This window comes from Elephas maximus, chromosome 15 (genome assembly GCF_024166365.1).
Source record: "Elephas maximus indicus isolate mEleMax1 chromosome 15, mEleMax1 primary haplotype, whole genome shotgun sequence".
Classification (NCBI taxonomy): domain Eukaryota; kingdom Metazoa; phylum Chordata; class Mammalia; order Proboscidea; family Elephantidae; genus Elephas; species Elephas maximus.
This window is the reverse complement of record NC_064833.1, coordinates 59,955,079-59,970,576: the sequence shown is the minus strand read 5'-3', so window position 1 is coordinate 59,970,576 and position 15,498 is coordinate 59,955,079. Positions and strand designations below refer to the sequence as shown.

Below are 15,498 nucleotides of genomic sequence, written 5' to 3'. Positions count from 1 at the left end.
ATGTATGAAATATCCAGTTATGCTGTATCCTTCTCAGCACTTTGTATTGTTCTTATTTTTTATTTGAACCATTCTAATAGATAGATATGCTATGCAGTGGATTTAATTTGCATTTCCCTAATAGCTAAGGAAGGAGCCCTGGTGGTGCCGTGGGTCAGTGCTCAGATGCTAAGTGAAAGGCCTGAGGTTTGAAACTACAAGCAGCTCCAAAGGAGAAAGATGTGGTAGTTTACTTCCATAAAGATTACAGCCTTGGAAACCCTATGAGGCAGTTCTACTCTGTCCTATAGGGTTGCCGTGAGTCAGAATTTACTCAAGGGCAACAGGTTTAGTACAGGTTTAATAGCTGTTGATGCTGAACATCTTTTCATGTGCTTATTTGCCATATGTATATCCTCTTTGTAGTGGTTAAGAGTTAGACTCCTAACCAAAAGGTCAGTGGCTTAAATCCACCAGGTGCTCCTTGGAAACCCTGTGGGGGCAGTTCTCCTCTGTCAGAATTAACTCGACGGCAATGGGTTGTGTTTGGTTTGGATATCCCTTTTGGGAATGTCTTTTCTCCATTTTCTAGTTGAAGTGTTTGTTTTCTTACTCTTATTAAAGAGTTCTTTAATACATGTCATTTGACAGATATGTGATTTACAAATATTTTCTCCTTTTTAGCAGGGTCTTTCCTTTCCAGAATAAAATTAAAAAAAAAAATTATAAAGTACGTTTTATTGAATTTTTTTTCCTTTAGTGGATTATGCTCTTGACACCATATTTTAAGCTCCTCCTGCCCCATCTTGTTTGTGCCCTACATTATATCTGAAAACCCTGACTCTGGTAACTTCCTGAGTTTTGCCAGGTACATTCTGATATATTGAGCTTTTTAAAATTTTATTCTGGTGCTCCCTTCAGCAGCACATATACTAAAATTGGAACAATACAAAGAAGATTAGCATGGCTCTTGCTCTAGGATGACATGCAAATTCGTGAAGCACTCCATATTTTTTACATGCATACCCATTTTCATTGCAGCACTGTTTACAATAGCAAAATGATGGAAACAACCAAGGTGTCCATCAACAGATGAATGGATAAACAAATTTATGGTATATTCACACAATGGAATACAGATGAATGGATAAACAAATTTATGGTATATTCACACCATGGAATACTACACAATGAAAAAGAACCAGGATGAATCCATGAAACGTCTCATAACATGGATGAATCTGGAGGGCATTATGCTGAGTGAAATTAGTCAGCCACAAAAGGACAAATATTGTATAAGACCACTATTATAAGAACTCAAGAAAAGGTTTAAACACAGAAGAAAATATTCTTTGATGGTTACTAGGGTAGGGAGGGAGGGAGAGGGGTATTCACTAACTAGATAGTAGACAAGAATTATTTTAGGTGAAGGGAAGGACAACATACAATACAGGGGAAGTCAGCACAATGGACTCAACCAAAAGCTAAGAAATTTCCTGAATACAACCAAAGACTTTGAGGGACAGAGTAGTAGGGATGGGCGTCTGGGGACCATGGTTTCAGGGGACATCTAGGTCAAATGGCATAACAAAGCATATTAAGAAAACATCCTGCTTCCCTCTTTGGTGAGTGGCGTCTGGGATTTTAAAAGCCAGCAAGCGGCCATCGAAGATGCATCAATTGGTCTCAACCCACCTGGAGCAAAGGACAATGAAGAACACCAAAGACATGAGGAAAATATGAGTCCAAGAGACAGAAAAAGCCACATAAACCAGAGACTCTATCAGCCTGAGATCAGAAGAACTAGATGGTGCCTGGCTACCACCAATGACTGCCCTGACAGGGAACACAACAGAGATTCCCTGATGGAACAGAAGAAAAGTGGGATGCAGAACTCAAATTCTGGTAAAAAGACCAGACTTAATGGTCTGACTGAGGCTGAAGGGACCCCAAGGGCATGGTCCCCGGACTCTCTGTCGGCCCAGAACTAAAACCATTCCTAAAACCAACTCTTCAAAAGAAGATAGACTGGACTATGAGACATAAAATGATACTGGTGAGAAGTGAGTTTCTTTGCTCAAGTAGACACATGAGACTATGTGGCCAGTTCCTGTCTGGGGCGAGATGAGAAGGCAGAAGGTGACAAGAGCTGGTTGAATGGACACAGGAAATACAGGGTGGAGGAAGGAGTGTGCTGTCACATTGACTAGGGTCACATAACAATGTGTGTATAAGTTTTTGTATGAGAAACTGACTTGAACCGTAAACTTTCATTTGCCCATATAAAAATAAATAAATACATAAATAAAACTCTTTTCTGTTGTTAAGCTTCTACCTCCTTTCCAACTTTCAGAAGCTTATTGAACTCTCTCATCTTTGTGTAGTCTCCCTTCCAGTACCAGTCTACTCACTTTTCCACCATTTTGTTGGGATAATAGAGGGAAGGATAAATAAATGCTTGTGTCCATTTCCCTATTTTAAATACGAGCTATGCACTAATTTTTCATTGTTATGTATTTAAGGCAAGGTTTGGCAAAATTTTTTCTGTAAAGGGCCAGATAGGAAATATTTTAGGATTTGCAGACTATACTGTCTCTGTCATGACTACTCAACTCTGTCTGTCATTGTAGATTGAAAGCCTCCATAGATAACACATAAGTGGATAGGTGTGGCTATGTTCCAATAAAACTTTATTTCCAAAAAAAAAAAGGACAACTTACCAGGTTTTGCCTGCAGGTGATAGGTCATTGACCCCTGATCGAAGGACGTGAAGAACATGCTTGAGAGTGGACCTCTATTCAGTTTAAAAATAATAATAAGTCGATATTCATGAATTCACATGGAAGATGGGAGAAGCAAGGAAATAGCAGAAAAGAACTGAGACCTGATATGCTGCAGCTAAAACCTGGCCTATTTGGTGCATTTTATTACTTATTATTCATTTATTAGTCTAATTTTTTACTACTTGAGATTGAGCTAATATAACTCTACATATTTAAATAATCCCTAGCTTACTTTTTAAAAATTCACAGTAATTTCTGAGCTTTACCCGAAACTGTAAAATTTTACTCTAAAACTTAAAACGCTTTCTCTAAATATAAACAAAATGAGTCTATTAAGTTAAGCTGTGCATTTAATTCAAGAGGGCAGAGGTCTATGCAAGAAACTGCTTTGCCATCTCCTGTACAGAGCAGGCTATCATTCAATATCAGCTAAAACAGACTTATCGCAAAGAAGCTAAGAAGGACCAGCATCAATTCTTCCTTGGTTGCTCTAGAAAACACCTCAGAGATGAAACACATATTTTCCAAATGAGAATCCAGATCTCGATCACAATCTAGTCCCTTGAAGTTTTCCATTGTCCCAAAAAAGCTAGGTTCTGTCCACTCCTTCAGCTGCAGGTGGAGCATGTGTCCAGGTTGCTCCTGCCCAGCCCGTTGTCTCCTTGGGACAGGACTTCCTGCTGACATTTCTGAGGCTGGCCTGAAAAGGATGCTGTGCTGAGGAGAGGGGCTTTAGTAAAATACACAACAGAATGATTTATATAAAAAAAGATTTATACTGACATTAAATTGTATCTTATTTCTCCTATGATATGAGGGGAGAGTAAGAATTTTCCCTCTGGGCTGAAGGTCCTGGAGCAAATCTCTAAGACTGGGACAAGTGGAAGCCGAGGGGAAGGGGACAAACTGAGAAGGGGTTCGTTTTCAAGAATGGGAGAACCCAGAGTCTGTTACAGAATAAACACGCTGAACCCTGGTGGGGTGCCAACATGGAAGCCTGTGAAGGCTGGTACCAGGCATGAAGTCAGAGTTGTTGTGCCTGGAAGGCCTAAGCTCCCACCCTCAAGACCTGGACAGCCAGTTCTCCGCGATCAGACATGCCCCTTCCCTAATATCCTAAACTGTGGAAACACCCTCCTGCTTTTAAGAGTTTGATATAATCCTCAGGAAGGGGAAGGAGTTCCCCCAAACCTGAGATTGAATTTCTTAGCACCATGGGGGAGATAAAGCTCAGAACCAGATTTAATTTTATTTTGAGCAAATAAAAGAATGTGACAGTTCTTGGACCCAAGTGTTCTGGAGCAAAAAAGCATTCTCACTAAACACACCCAGCTTCACTTGTTCTAGCCATTCAGTCATTTAACCCAGAGGCTTCCAGAAGAGAAAGTTATTTAAAAAAAAAAAAAAAAAAAGGTGTTTTAGCAAAGGTTACTGCTTAAAATGGAGAGTTAGAAGAGCTTTCAGACTTGTCTGATGACATGATATAATTTATTGTTTGTTTACATGATTAGTAGTACGGGACTCAATAGATTTAAACCTTGCAAATCGCACTTTACACGGACATTAGACAGAAACCAGGTTCTCAGAGAGAGCTGGGATGTTATAAATTGTTTAACTATAAGAACCTAAGCGGTAGGCTGGTTTGAAATATTCCACACCTCACAAAGGAAGATAGGACGTGGTCTGAGCCTCAATAGAGAATCAGCTCTGGCACTATCAGGACAGCGTTGTGTCTGGAGACTAAATATCCAAACACCAGATAAGTGAAGCCTGGCTTAAGGTGAAGCCTGCAGACAAAAAAAGGACCATAGGAGGGAGGAAACGATTAAAATGTGGTCTTCAAAGTGATATTTTTGCCTTTGAAATAGGCTTTTGAAAAAAATTGGACTTATTATCATTACTTGCAACTATGATTAAGTTCATAGATACTTCAAATACTTACGAGGTTTCTACCATGTACAGTGAATGCACTGTGCTAGACAAGGAGAAAGATAAAAAGATGAAGAAGACATAGTCCTGTCCCTTTTTTTCAGGAGCTTAATGGGAGAAATAAAGACAAACATAAATGAGTCTAATTAAGACAAATTACATTGTAGATTAAAACAAGAAGAGCTGTGGTAGCACAGTGGTTAAGAGCTCAGCGGCTAATCTAAAGGTCGGTGGTTCCAACAAACCACCCACTCCGCAAGAGAAGATTGTTGCTTCCAAAAAGATTGTTGTTGTTACGTGTCAATGAGTTGGTTCTGACTCACAGCAACACCTTATGTAGAACAGAACGAAACACTGCCCGGTCCTGCACCATCCTCATAATTGTGGCTATGCTTCAGCCCATCGTCGTAGACACTATGTGAATTCATCTCATTTAGGGTCTTCCTCTCTTTCATTGACTCTCTGCTTTACCAAGCAAGGTGTCCTTCTCCAGGGACTGGTCCCTCCTGATAACATATCCAAAGTATGCGAGACAAAGTCTTGCCATCCTTGCTTTTAAGGAGCATTCTGGCTGCACCTCCAAGATAGATTCGTTTGTTCTTCTGGCAGTCCATTCAATATTCTTCACCAACACCACAATTCGAAAGCATTAATTCTTCAGTCTTCTTTCACATGCACATGAGGCAATTGAAAATATCATGGCTTTGGTCAGTCAAACCTTAGTCCTCAAGGTGACATCTTTGCTTTTTAACACTTTAAAGAAGTCTTTTGCAGCAAATTCACCCGATGTAATACGTCGTTTGATTTCTTGACTTCTGCTTCTGTGGGTGTTGATTATGGATCTAAATGAAATGAAATCCTTGGCAACTTCAGTCTTTTCTCTGTTTATCGTGATGTTGCATATTGGTCCAGTTGTGAGGAGTTTTGTTTTCTTTATGTTGAGATGTAATCTATACTGAATGCTGTATGGATTCTTTATCTTCATCAGAAAATGCTTCAAGTCTTCATTTGCCGCAAGCAAGATTGTGCCATCTGCATATCCCGGGTTGTTAATAAGCCTTCCTCTAATCCTGATGCCCTATTCATCTTCCTATAGTCCAACTTCTAGGATTTATTTGCTCAGCATACAGATTGAGCAAGTAAAGGTTACAGCCTTGGAAGCCCTATGGGGCAGTTCTACTCTGTCCTATAGAATCACTATGAGTCAGAACCAACTTGACAACAATGGGTTCGGTTTTGGATATTATAAGAAAGTAATATTAACGACAAATGACAGTGAGAGGCTTCTATAAACCAAGCACCAATCTGAACTACAGCCCTGTGAGGTAAATACTACTATAACTCTCACTTTACAGATGAGGAAACTGAAATCCAGAGAGGTTAAGAAACTTGTCCAAGATCTATAACTAAGAAAGGTAGATTCAGGACTAAACAAAAAGGTTAGATTAAGGAGGCCTTTCAAAGAGGAAAAATAAGTTGTTTAATTATTTTGGAGACTATACAATTTTCCATGTAGTTTTCCCCATAGGTATACATTTTCCTTATCCTTGCAGTGAAAATGTAACATAGATTTTACTGTTATATATAGGGTCGCTATGAGTCGGAATCGACTCGATGGCACTGGGTTTTTTTGTTTTGTTTTGTTTTTAGAATAATATAATTTTATTAATCAATCTTTATATCTAAAACTACTATGATGTCCATGAAGAGTAATAGTAATGTTTGCATTTATGTTGCTCTTTTCTCTCTCAAGTAATTCCAAATCCTTCATGGGGCCATAATCTTTTCAATTTTCAGGAAGTCTTTGTCCTTAATTTGCTGCAGTATATATTTAATACTTGTTGCCGTCAACTGATTCTGACTCATAGTGACCTTATGGGACAGAGTAGAACTGCCCTATAGGATTTCCAAGGAGCAGCTGGTGGATTCGAACTGCTGGGCTTTTGGTTTGCAGCCAAGCTCTTAACCGCTGTGCCACCAGGACTCTATATATTTAATGATAGAGGGAACTAATTAAAGAAAGAGTTTGCTACTTTTCTGGAGTTATGAAATTACTCTCTAGAAGAGTTCAGAATAGAGCATACTTCCAGTCCAGGTTTCAAGCTACCACACAACACCAAGTAGCAAGTAAATGAGGTTTAGCCATGCTAATAGAATAAACTGGGTACTATGTAAACAAGTTAACAACACCAAAAATCAGTGTGCTGTCCCTAAAATTCTACCTAGATCTGTCACGTCAAGATCATTCTTATCCAAATAGTCACTTTCTTTGCGTGTGTGGGGGGGGGGTGTTAGAGGGGGTATTGTTATAAAAGGTGTATTTCTTCATCTTTGTCACAACAGCATGTTATACCATTATGTCGTGTTATTTATATAATGGCAGAGATGTTTTGTTGGAATGCAGCAAAAAAGAAAGGAGAACAAGGGGATATATTAAGTAACAGAAGTCTGGCAATTAATCTCAAAGTGTCTGTTTTAGTCCGAGCAGCTCTCCTTTTGGAGCTTCAGAAGCTGGTCATCTTTAGTCACCAGAGAAAGACAATGTGTGGACCTGCCCTTTTCTTACCTGAACTTTAACCTTCGTGGTTAAACTAGCTCTACAGTTTTCTTCAATGGGGACTGAGTCTTTAGCCACGATAATGATTTCAAGGCCAAGCTGCAGAGTTCTTGGTTACTGATTTTTGCAATTTTTACACAGTTCAGTAATCTTCAAAGCTCCAGGGCAGATGAGCCGTTGTTTCCTCTGATTTAGGCTCGCGAGTGTCCTGCCTGATATGAAGCCATCCCATGGCTTCTCTTTAGCACATAATAACAACGGTTTGGCAGAGGAGGATAAGCAGCTCCTGGGACAGAAGCTCCTGAAATCCTGCCACAGCAGACTTTCTGGCACCAGAAAACCTCAGAGGTCAAGGCTCCAGCACCCACAGAAATCCGCTTGCAACACAGAGGGACCCTTGGGGCTGGGATCTGTGTTGCTGTGCACTTCGGGGTTTGGTTTGGTTTCTGATTTGAGAGTAAGCTGTGAGCTGTGACTTCAAGGTCTCCAAATAGGTGATAGCAGCACAGGGTAGGAGACACGAGGAGCAGGCCCTCTGGGGCGTGTCAGACCGTCACCAAGCGATGTTATAGTTGAGGACCATTCTTCTCCACTTCTGAGAAGGGGGTCTCCTTAAGAAGACTTAGTCAGCTGGACACTAATCAAACGGCAAAAGATATTTCTCTAAACACATGTACACACACAAATGTATACACTAAAAATTCAGGAAGAAACTGGACTGATAAATCATAGCTGGGACCGGCATAGTGCTGGCAAAGGGGGCTAGGGAAGTCCCTAAAAGTGGCACTAGAAAAACACCTTCCATATTGTCTGAAATTAAGATGGGCTCTCTAAAAGGAAGGAAGGACAATTTAGCTGTGCCTTTTGTAAGTTCTGCTAGAAAAAAAAAAAAAAAACAGGTGCAGTTACTCAGCTCTGACTGATGACACCTCATATGTCAGAGTAAAAAGGTGCTCCATAGGGTTTTCAATTTTTCAGAAACAGGTCACCAGGCCTTTCTTCCAAGGTCCCTTTAGTGAACTCAAACCTCTAACCTTTTAGTTAGCAGCTGAATGTATTAAATGTTTATACCACCCAGAGACGACTCTACTAAAATCATCCTCTTAAAATACATAGACATTTTTGTTTGTTGTTAGCTTGTTATTTTTCTTTTGCCTCAGGAAAATATTTTTGGGTGTTTTCTATTAATGGCTTTAAACAATTATTGTTTACCCCTAGTACAGTAGTTCATTTTGTGTAGGAGTTGCTACTCACCATGAATATCGTATTTAAGATTAGTACATTTTTTTTTAACTACCAGGAGTTTTAGGAAAGGGAAAGAAATTTGAACTTAGCGTATCTATTTCTATGACCTCTTCCTTGGACATGTGAATGGAGTTTCAAGACCTGCCCCTAAGCCTGGCTTGTGACCTCCTCTCTAGGTTTTTACCTCTGGTTGCCCTGTCAACTCCCAGGGCACCTGCCCCTCAGTAGTTTAAGGACTGTATAAGAACCATTTTTAATTCCAAAGTAAATACACAAGCAGTTGTTTTTACTCTGCTGTGGCTCTTTTCAAGAGACTGTTTCTAGTTGAATTGTTGTTGCTGTGTGCCATCGAGTCAATTCCGACTCATAAAAAAAATCGAGTCAATTCCGACTCACAGCAACTATAAAACCTGTTGCTGTCTAGTCAATTCCGACTCATAGCAACCCTATAGGACAAAGCAGAACTGCCCCCATAGAGTTTCCAAGAAGCGCCTGGTGGGTTGGCGCTTTCAGTTAGCAGCTGTAGCACTTAACCACTACGCCACCTTTTGGACAGGGTGAAACTGCCCCATAAGTTTTCCTTGGCTGTAATCTTTACCGAAGCAAATAACCAGGTCTTTTCTCATGTGGGGCCATTGGGTTTGAACCACCGACCTTTTGGCTACCAGCAGAGTGGATAACCATTGCACTTTAATTCTAATTTTAGTCAAAACTAAGTGAATCTCCTTTCTTCACCCTTCCTCCCCCAAACTATCAACCTAACCCATTGCTGTCCAGTCTATTCTGACTCATAGTGACCCTATAGGACAAAGTAGAACTGCCCCGTAGAGTTTCCAAGGAGCACCTGGTGGATTTGAAATGCCAACCTTTTGGTTAACAGCTGTAGCACTTAATAACTACACCTCCAGGGTTTCCAAGCTATCAACCACATTTTGCTATTTAATTCCTCAAACTTGTAAGCTGGCTCTCTCTTCCCTGAACCTCCTTGCATGCTTTCTTTTCTAACTCACCAAATAAATCATTTTCAAATACAATTATAAAATCTCAGATTATAAATCCCTTAGCTACCAACTGGAGTCCCTAGGTGTTGCAAAAAGTTAACACACTCAGCTGCTAAGCCAAAAGTTGGAAGTTGAAGTCTACCCAGAGGCATCTTGGAAGAAAGATTCTGAAAAATCTGCCATTGAAAACCCTGTGGGGAACAGTTCTACCTCAACACACATGGAGTTGCCATGAGTCGGGGTTGACTAGACAGCAGCTGGTCTTTAGCCGCCCATTACCTAACCACTGTCTTCCCTTAACCCTACTGCAGTCAGCCTTCCTTCAAACTAACTTGCTCACTTCCACCACCAAATTTTTCCATGTGCTTCTCATCTCTTTGCACCTGCCTTATTTTTTTTTAATTGTGCTTTAAGTGAAAATTTACAATTCAAGTCAGTTTCTCATACAAATACTTATACACACATTGTTATATGACCCTAGTTGCTCTCCCTACAATATGACAGCACTCCTACTTTCCACCCCCCATTTCTCCTGTCCATTCAGCCAGCTTCTGTTCCCCTCTGCCTTCTCATTTCACCTCCGGACAGGAGCTGCCCGTTTAGTCTTATGTATCTACTTGAGCCAAGAAACACGCTCTTCACCAGTATCATTTTATGTCTTATAGTCCAGTCTAACCTTTGTCTGAAGAGTTGGCTTCGGGAATGGTTTTAGTTCTGGGCTAACAGACAGTCTGGGGGACATGTCTTCTGAGGTCCCTCCGTGAAGTCTGGTCTTTTTACTAGAATTTGAGTTCTGCATCCACTTTTCTCCTGCTCCCTCAGAGACTCTCTGTTGTGTTCCCTGTCAGGGCGGTCATTGGTGGTAGCCAAACATAATCTAGTTCTTTTGGTCTCAGGCTGATGGAGTCTTTGGTTTATGTGGCCCTTTCTGTCTCTTGGGCTTATATTTTCCTTATGTCTTTGGTGTTCTTCATTCTCCTTTGCTCCAGGTGGGTTGGGACCAATTGATGCATCTTAGATGGCTGCTTGTTAGCTTTTAAGACCCCAGACGCCGCCCACCAAATGGGATTCAGAAAATTTTCTTAATACATTTTGTTAGGCCAATTGACCTACATGTCCCCTGAAACCATGATCCTCAGACCCCTACATCCTCTACTCTGTCCCTCGAAGTGTTTGATTGTATTCAGGAAATTTCTTAGCTTTCGGTTTAGTTCAGTTGTGCTGACTTCCCCTGTATTGTGTGTTTCTCTTCCCTTCAACTAAAATAACTCTTGTCTAATATCTAGTTAGTGAATTCACCTCTCCCTCCCTCCCCACCCTTGTAAACGTCAAAGAATGTTTTCTTCTGCATTTAAACGTTTTCTTGAGCTCTTATAATAGTGGTCTCATACAATATTTGTGCTTTTGCGACTGATGAATTTCACTCAGCATAATGCGTTCCAGATTTTCCATGTTATTTACACTCCTATTTGTTTATTTTTTTAAATACGCTTTCATGAAGCCTTTCCTGATTAGTCTTACCTGGTGTCCTTAACCATAGCAAACACTTCATTCATAAGTGGTCCTTTTGTTATGGAGCAATGCCTAGCTGTAATTAGAAATGGCTGTCAACAACCATAACAATCTAGCTGACCCTTCTCTTTCCATGTCTTAGGCATTCCCAGAGTAGATGCTCCCATGTGTAAGAACCTTGACAAGCCCCTTGGATGTCAGTATCTACTTGGCGCGCAGCCCTGAACTTGGGATATGAGGGATTCATATTAGGAAGCTGACTCCACTTCTGCCTTCAAAATGGTCTGTGTGTGAAAAGTTGCCATCAAAAATTGGAAAGTTAAACAGATACTTCGATCAGTAACGATCATTTTTTGCGCATTCAGTATGACCCCAGCACTGCTATCCCCTATGGAAACTATAAAAGGCGTATAAAAGTGGAAGCCTTTGCCCTGAGTGGTGTGTCAGAAATAATGTACTTGAAATTTCTAGAGAAAAAATAATAAAGCAGAACCACAGGGTGGTAACAGAAATCCGGAGAGGACAGAGATCATTGTGGTCTGGTCCAAGGGCTGAGTCTACCTAAGTGGGAAAACAGTCACCCAGCCAAAGATACCCCCATTGTTTTGTTGAAGCTTTCAGCATTAAATAGTTTGTCCTATGTGAGGTCTGGTTTGTCTTTTATGCCCTCTTTTAGCTCTGTGTAATAGCACAAGTCTCAGGACAGAAATTCATATTAACTTGTGTGATTATGAAAAGGGTCTGCCTCTGCCCCAGCTAGTAGGTACATCCCCAACTGGGCCGCCTTGCTCAGGGAGCCAATCATTCCCATCATTACTCCCTGCTGAAGAACAGGTCATATCAGCAAGTCTCCTGACTAAACAGACATCTAATTAAGGAAAGAAGCGCCCATTGCCCTTTGCCCTTTCTGTCAGGTATGCTCAAGCCATGTGTGGGATTCTCTTGGCATTTCCACTCTTTGGGTTTCTGGGAGCAGAAGTATTCCTCTCTTCCAGAAAACTGCACTTGGCGCTTTCTAAGTCCCGCCACTTTCTCCCCTCTTACTAGTCTTCCAGTATTGCCTGATGAACGACTGAGCTCTGAAATGTTTTCTAATTGGCCTTTCAGGGAGGTAGTTGGTTTTAACACTGGTGCCTCCTTGAATTTGGAATTTGAACTACAGTATGACTTTCATTCATAGCTTTCAGCCACTGAAACTCCAAACAACATAAAAAATTCCAGTCAACATTCTATTACTGATACGTATATAATACAATGCTAACGGTATTTCTAAAGTTATTCTTAATAGAATAAAATAATCTGCATTTATGCAGTAATATGCCTTACCTGAGAATGCCAGAAAGTCTCATAATGGTCATCTGAGGAAGGAACGTGGGACTTTTACCTGCACATTTTTGCAGAGGTAGCACTTGCCAACCAATCTCCCAACGTTAGGGGATTACCAGGCTTTGCTAGAGGATTACTGCTCTATTTATAAACTTTGTCTCATCATTTCAACGTATGTTCAACACTGGTTTTGTAGTGAACGTTTACACTTTACAAACTCCACCCCTGAGTATGAGACAAACAGAATGAAAGAAGTTTTCATGAAAAGCAAAATATTAAGATTTTCAAACTGAGTCAAACATGCAAAAAGAATGCTTCAAAGCAAAAATGAGTATTTGGAAAACTTCGACTTCTAAAACAATCAAGTGATGACATTTCCATAATAATTTTTAAAAAACTGGGACCAGCTGCCATTGAGTCGATCTTGACTCCTGGTGAGTGCCCTAAGACTAAAAAAGAATCAGCTGGTCACCTTGTTTATGCTTTCTTCTTTTTGTTCTTAATGAAATAAAAATAATTTGATTCCTTCAATTTTTATTCTTGTTACAAAGTTTAAAAGACCATATGAATCACAGTTGGATCACTTCTTGTTTGCTACTGCTTGATTAGAGAGTTTTTTTAACCACCCACTAAATCGAAATGTACCTAATATGGCGTTAGCTCTAGTCATTGTTCCATAAACTCATCATCATTTTAAAAGGGCTACAGGGTCCTTTGTGCATGGAAAGGCTTGTGTTACAGTAACGTACCCCCTCTAGTGGATGAAGAAAGAGGGAAGAATGTATTTGATTCCTTTGCTTGGGGTCAGTTACAACTCTGATTTCTGAGCCCTGTCTGTACTTTGACTTGGATTCTCCCTAGAAAGCTATACTTTCCTTTTTTTAGATCCAATTTACTAAGGCTTCACCAAGCATTCTGTGAATCATTTTTGTACTTTATCTACACTGTTGTCTTTTTTTTTTGTCTCTAGTTCTGATTCTCATCATCATTAAATCGTTCAGCTAACAAATATTCATTGTCTGCCTTGTATCAGACATGGCTCTGGGCACTGGGGATATAGCAGTGAACAAAACAATTCAAAATCTACTGTCAGGGAACATAAACAATTCCACAATTAATGTTCATTTGTGTCCTTCCTACCTGCCAGACGCTGTAGTTAGTGTATTTGCAATCATTATGCAGCTGAACCCCCACAACAACCTGTGAGGAAACTGAGAAGCTAAGAAATCTGCTGAAGACCACGCAGATAGTGAGAGCTTCCCTGACCATACAATCTGTTATAGCTCACCCAGTCATTCTGAATCCGTGGCCCTGTTTTGATTTTCTGTATGGTATTCATTTTATAATTGTCTGTCTCTTCCAACTAAAATGTACACTCCATGGAGTACTTTGGAGTCAAATAGTCCTGAACTCAATTCTCTGCTCATTCATTATTTTTCAGTCATTTAAACGACGAGTATTTCTGGAGGCCCAGCTGCAGCAGGAGCCCTGGTGGCACAATTGTTAAAGTGCTAGGGTTACGAGTATGTGCTGGAGTTATGGCAATGAACAAGGGGTCAAGGACCCTCCTCTCCAATGTACTCTACTGCCTCCAAGAGTGAGCAAAAGATTAAAAAATACCAAGCGACGTCTAACTGGTTGGCTCAATTGAATTATTTTAGAGTTATATATCCTCTCCATTTTCTTGAAGAGTAGGTGACCCTGGATAGTACAAGTGGTTAACATGCTTAGCTGCTAACTGAAAGGCTGAAGGTTCAAATCCACCCAAAGGTGCCTTGGAGGAAGGGCCTAGTGATCTACTTCTGGAAAATCAGTCATTGAACACCCCATGGATCAGAGTTCTACTGTGACACACTTGTGGTCACCATGAGTCAGAGTCAACTGGACAGCAACTGTTTTTTTTAGGTAAAGGAAAGGGAGCTTAAAATGAACAAGATCTGATTCTTTAGAAGATTCAAAACCCTTAAACAGATTCTCACTTACCACCTCTCCTAAATTCTACAACTAGAGGAGACAGGGAGAGTCCAAAGTGACGCTCACTCTCTGATGATTCCTCTCCCCTTGTAGGGCCTTTCATGCTTTGGGGTGGAGAGTGGTGTTTAGATACAGGCAAGTCTGCCTTTATACATGCTGCCAAATGTTATTGGGAGTAGCACCTAATGCCAGTATACAGGGATCCGTTTCCTTGATATTATTTTGTTATTTATTTCAATCATTAGTTGTCCTATACTGTCATTTGCCACTAATCAAAGGCTTTATGTACACATCATAACAAATTATGGATAACATTGCAAAGAATGGGAATTCCAGAACACTTAATTCTGCTCATGAGGAAACTGCACATAGATCAAGAAGCAGTCATTCGAACAGAACAAGAGAATACTGTGTGGTTTAAAGTCAGGAAAGGTGTACTTCACGGTTGTATCCTTTCACCATACTTATTCAACCTGTATGCTGAGCAAATAATCCAAGAAGCTGGACTATATGAAGAAGAATGGGGCGTGAGGATTGGAGGAAAACTCATTAACAACCTGCTTTATGCAGATGGCATAACCTTGCTTGCTGAAAGTGAAGACGACTTGAAACATGAAGATCAAAGACCACAGTCTTCAGTGCGGATTACACCTCAATATAAAGAAAACAAAAATTCTCACAACCGGACCAATAAACAGCATCATGGTAAATGCAGAAAACATTGAAGTTGTCAAGGGTTTCATTTTACTTGGATCCACAATTAGCACCCATGGAAGCAGCCGTCAAGAAATCAAAAGACATTGCATTGGGCAAATCTGCTGCAAAAGATGCCTTTAAAGTGCTAAAAAGCAAAGACGTCACCTTGAGGAAAGCTGGATGATGAATAAGGAAGATGGAAAAAGAATTGATGCCTTTGAATTATGGCGTTGGTGAAGAATATTGAATATACCATGGACTGCCAAAAAAAAAGAACAAATCTGTCTTGGAAGGAGTACAACCAGAATGCTCCTTAAAAGCAAGGAGGGCGAGGCTTCATCTCAGATACTTTAAACATGTTATCAGGAGGGATCAGTCCCTGGAGAAGGACACTGAGCTTGGTAAAATATAGGTCAGCGAAGAAGAGGAAGACCCTCAATGAGATGGGCTGACACAGTGGCTGCAACAATGGGCTCAAAATAATGACTGTGAGGAT

General features: G+C 40.4%; 1 non-coding gene across 1 annotated transcript; it reads left to right on the top strand.

Moving 5' to 3' along the window:
- The first annotated feature begins 887 nt into the window (after window positions 1-887).
- LOC126059098 (U6 spliceosomal RNA) lies at window positions 888-994 on the top strand. Its single transcript, XR_007513362.1, has one exon. It is a non-coding gene; the product is annotated as a U6 spliceosomal RNA (small nuclear RNA).
- Window positions 995-15,498: the final 14,504 nt, after the last annotated feature.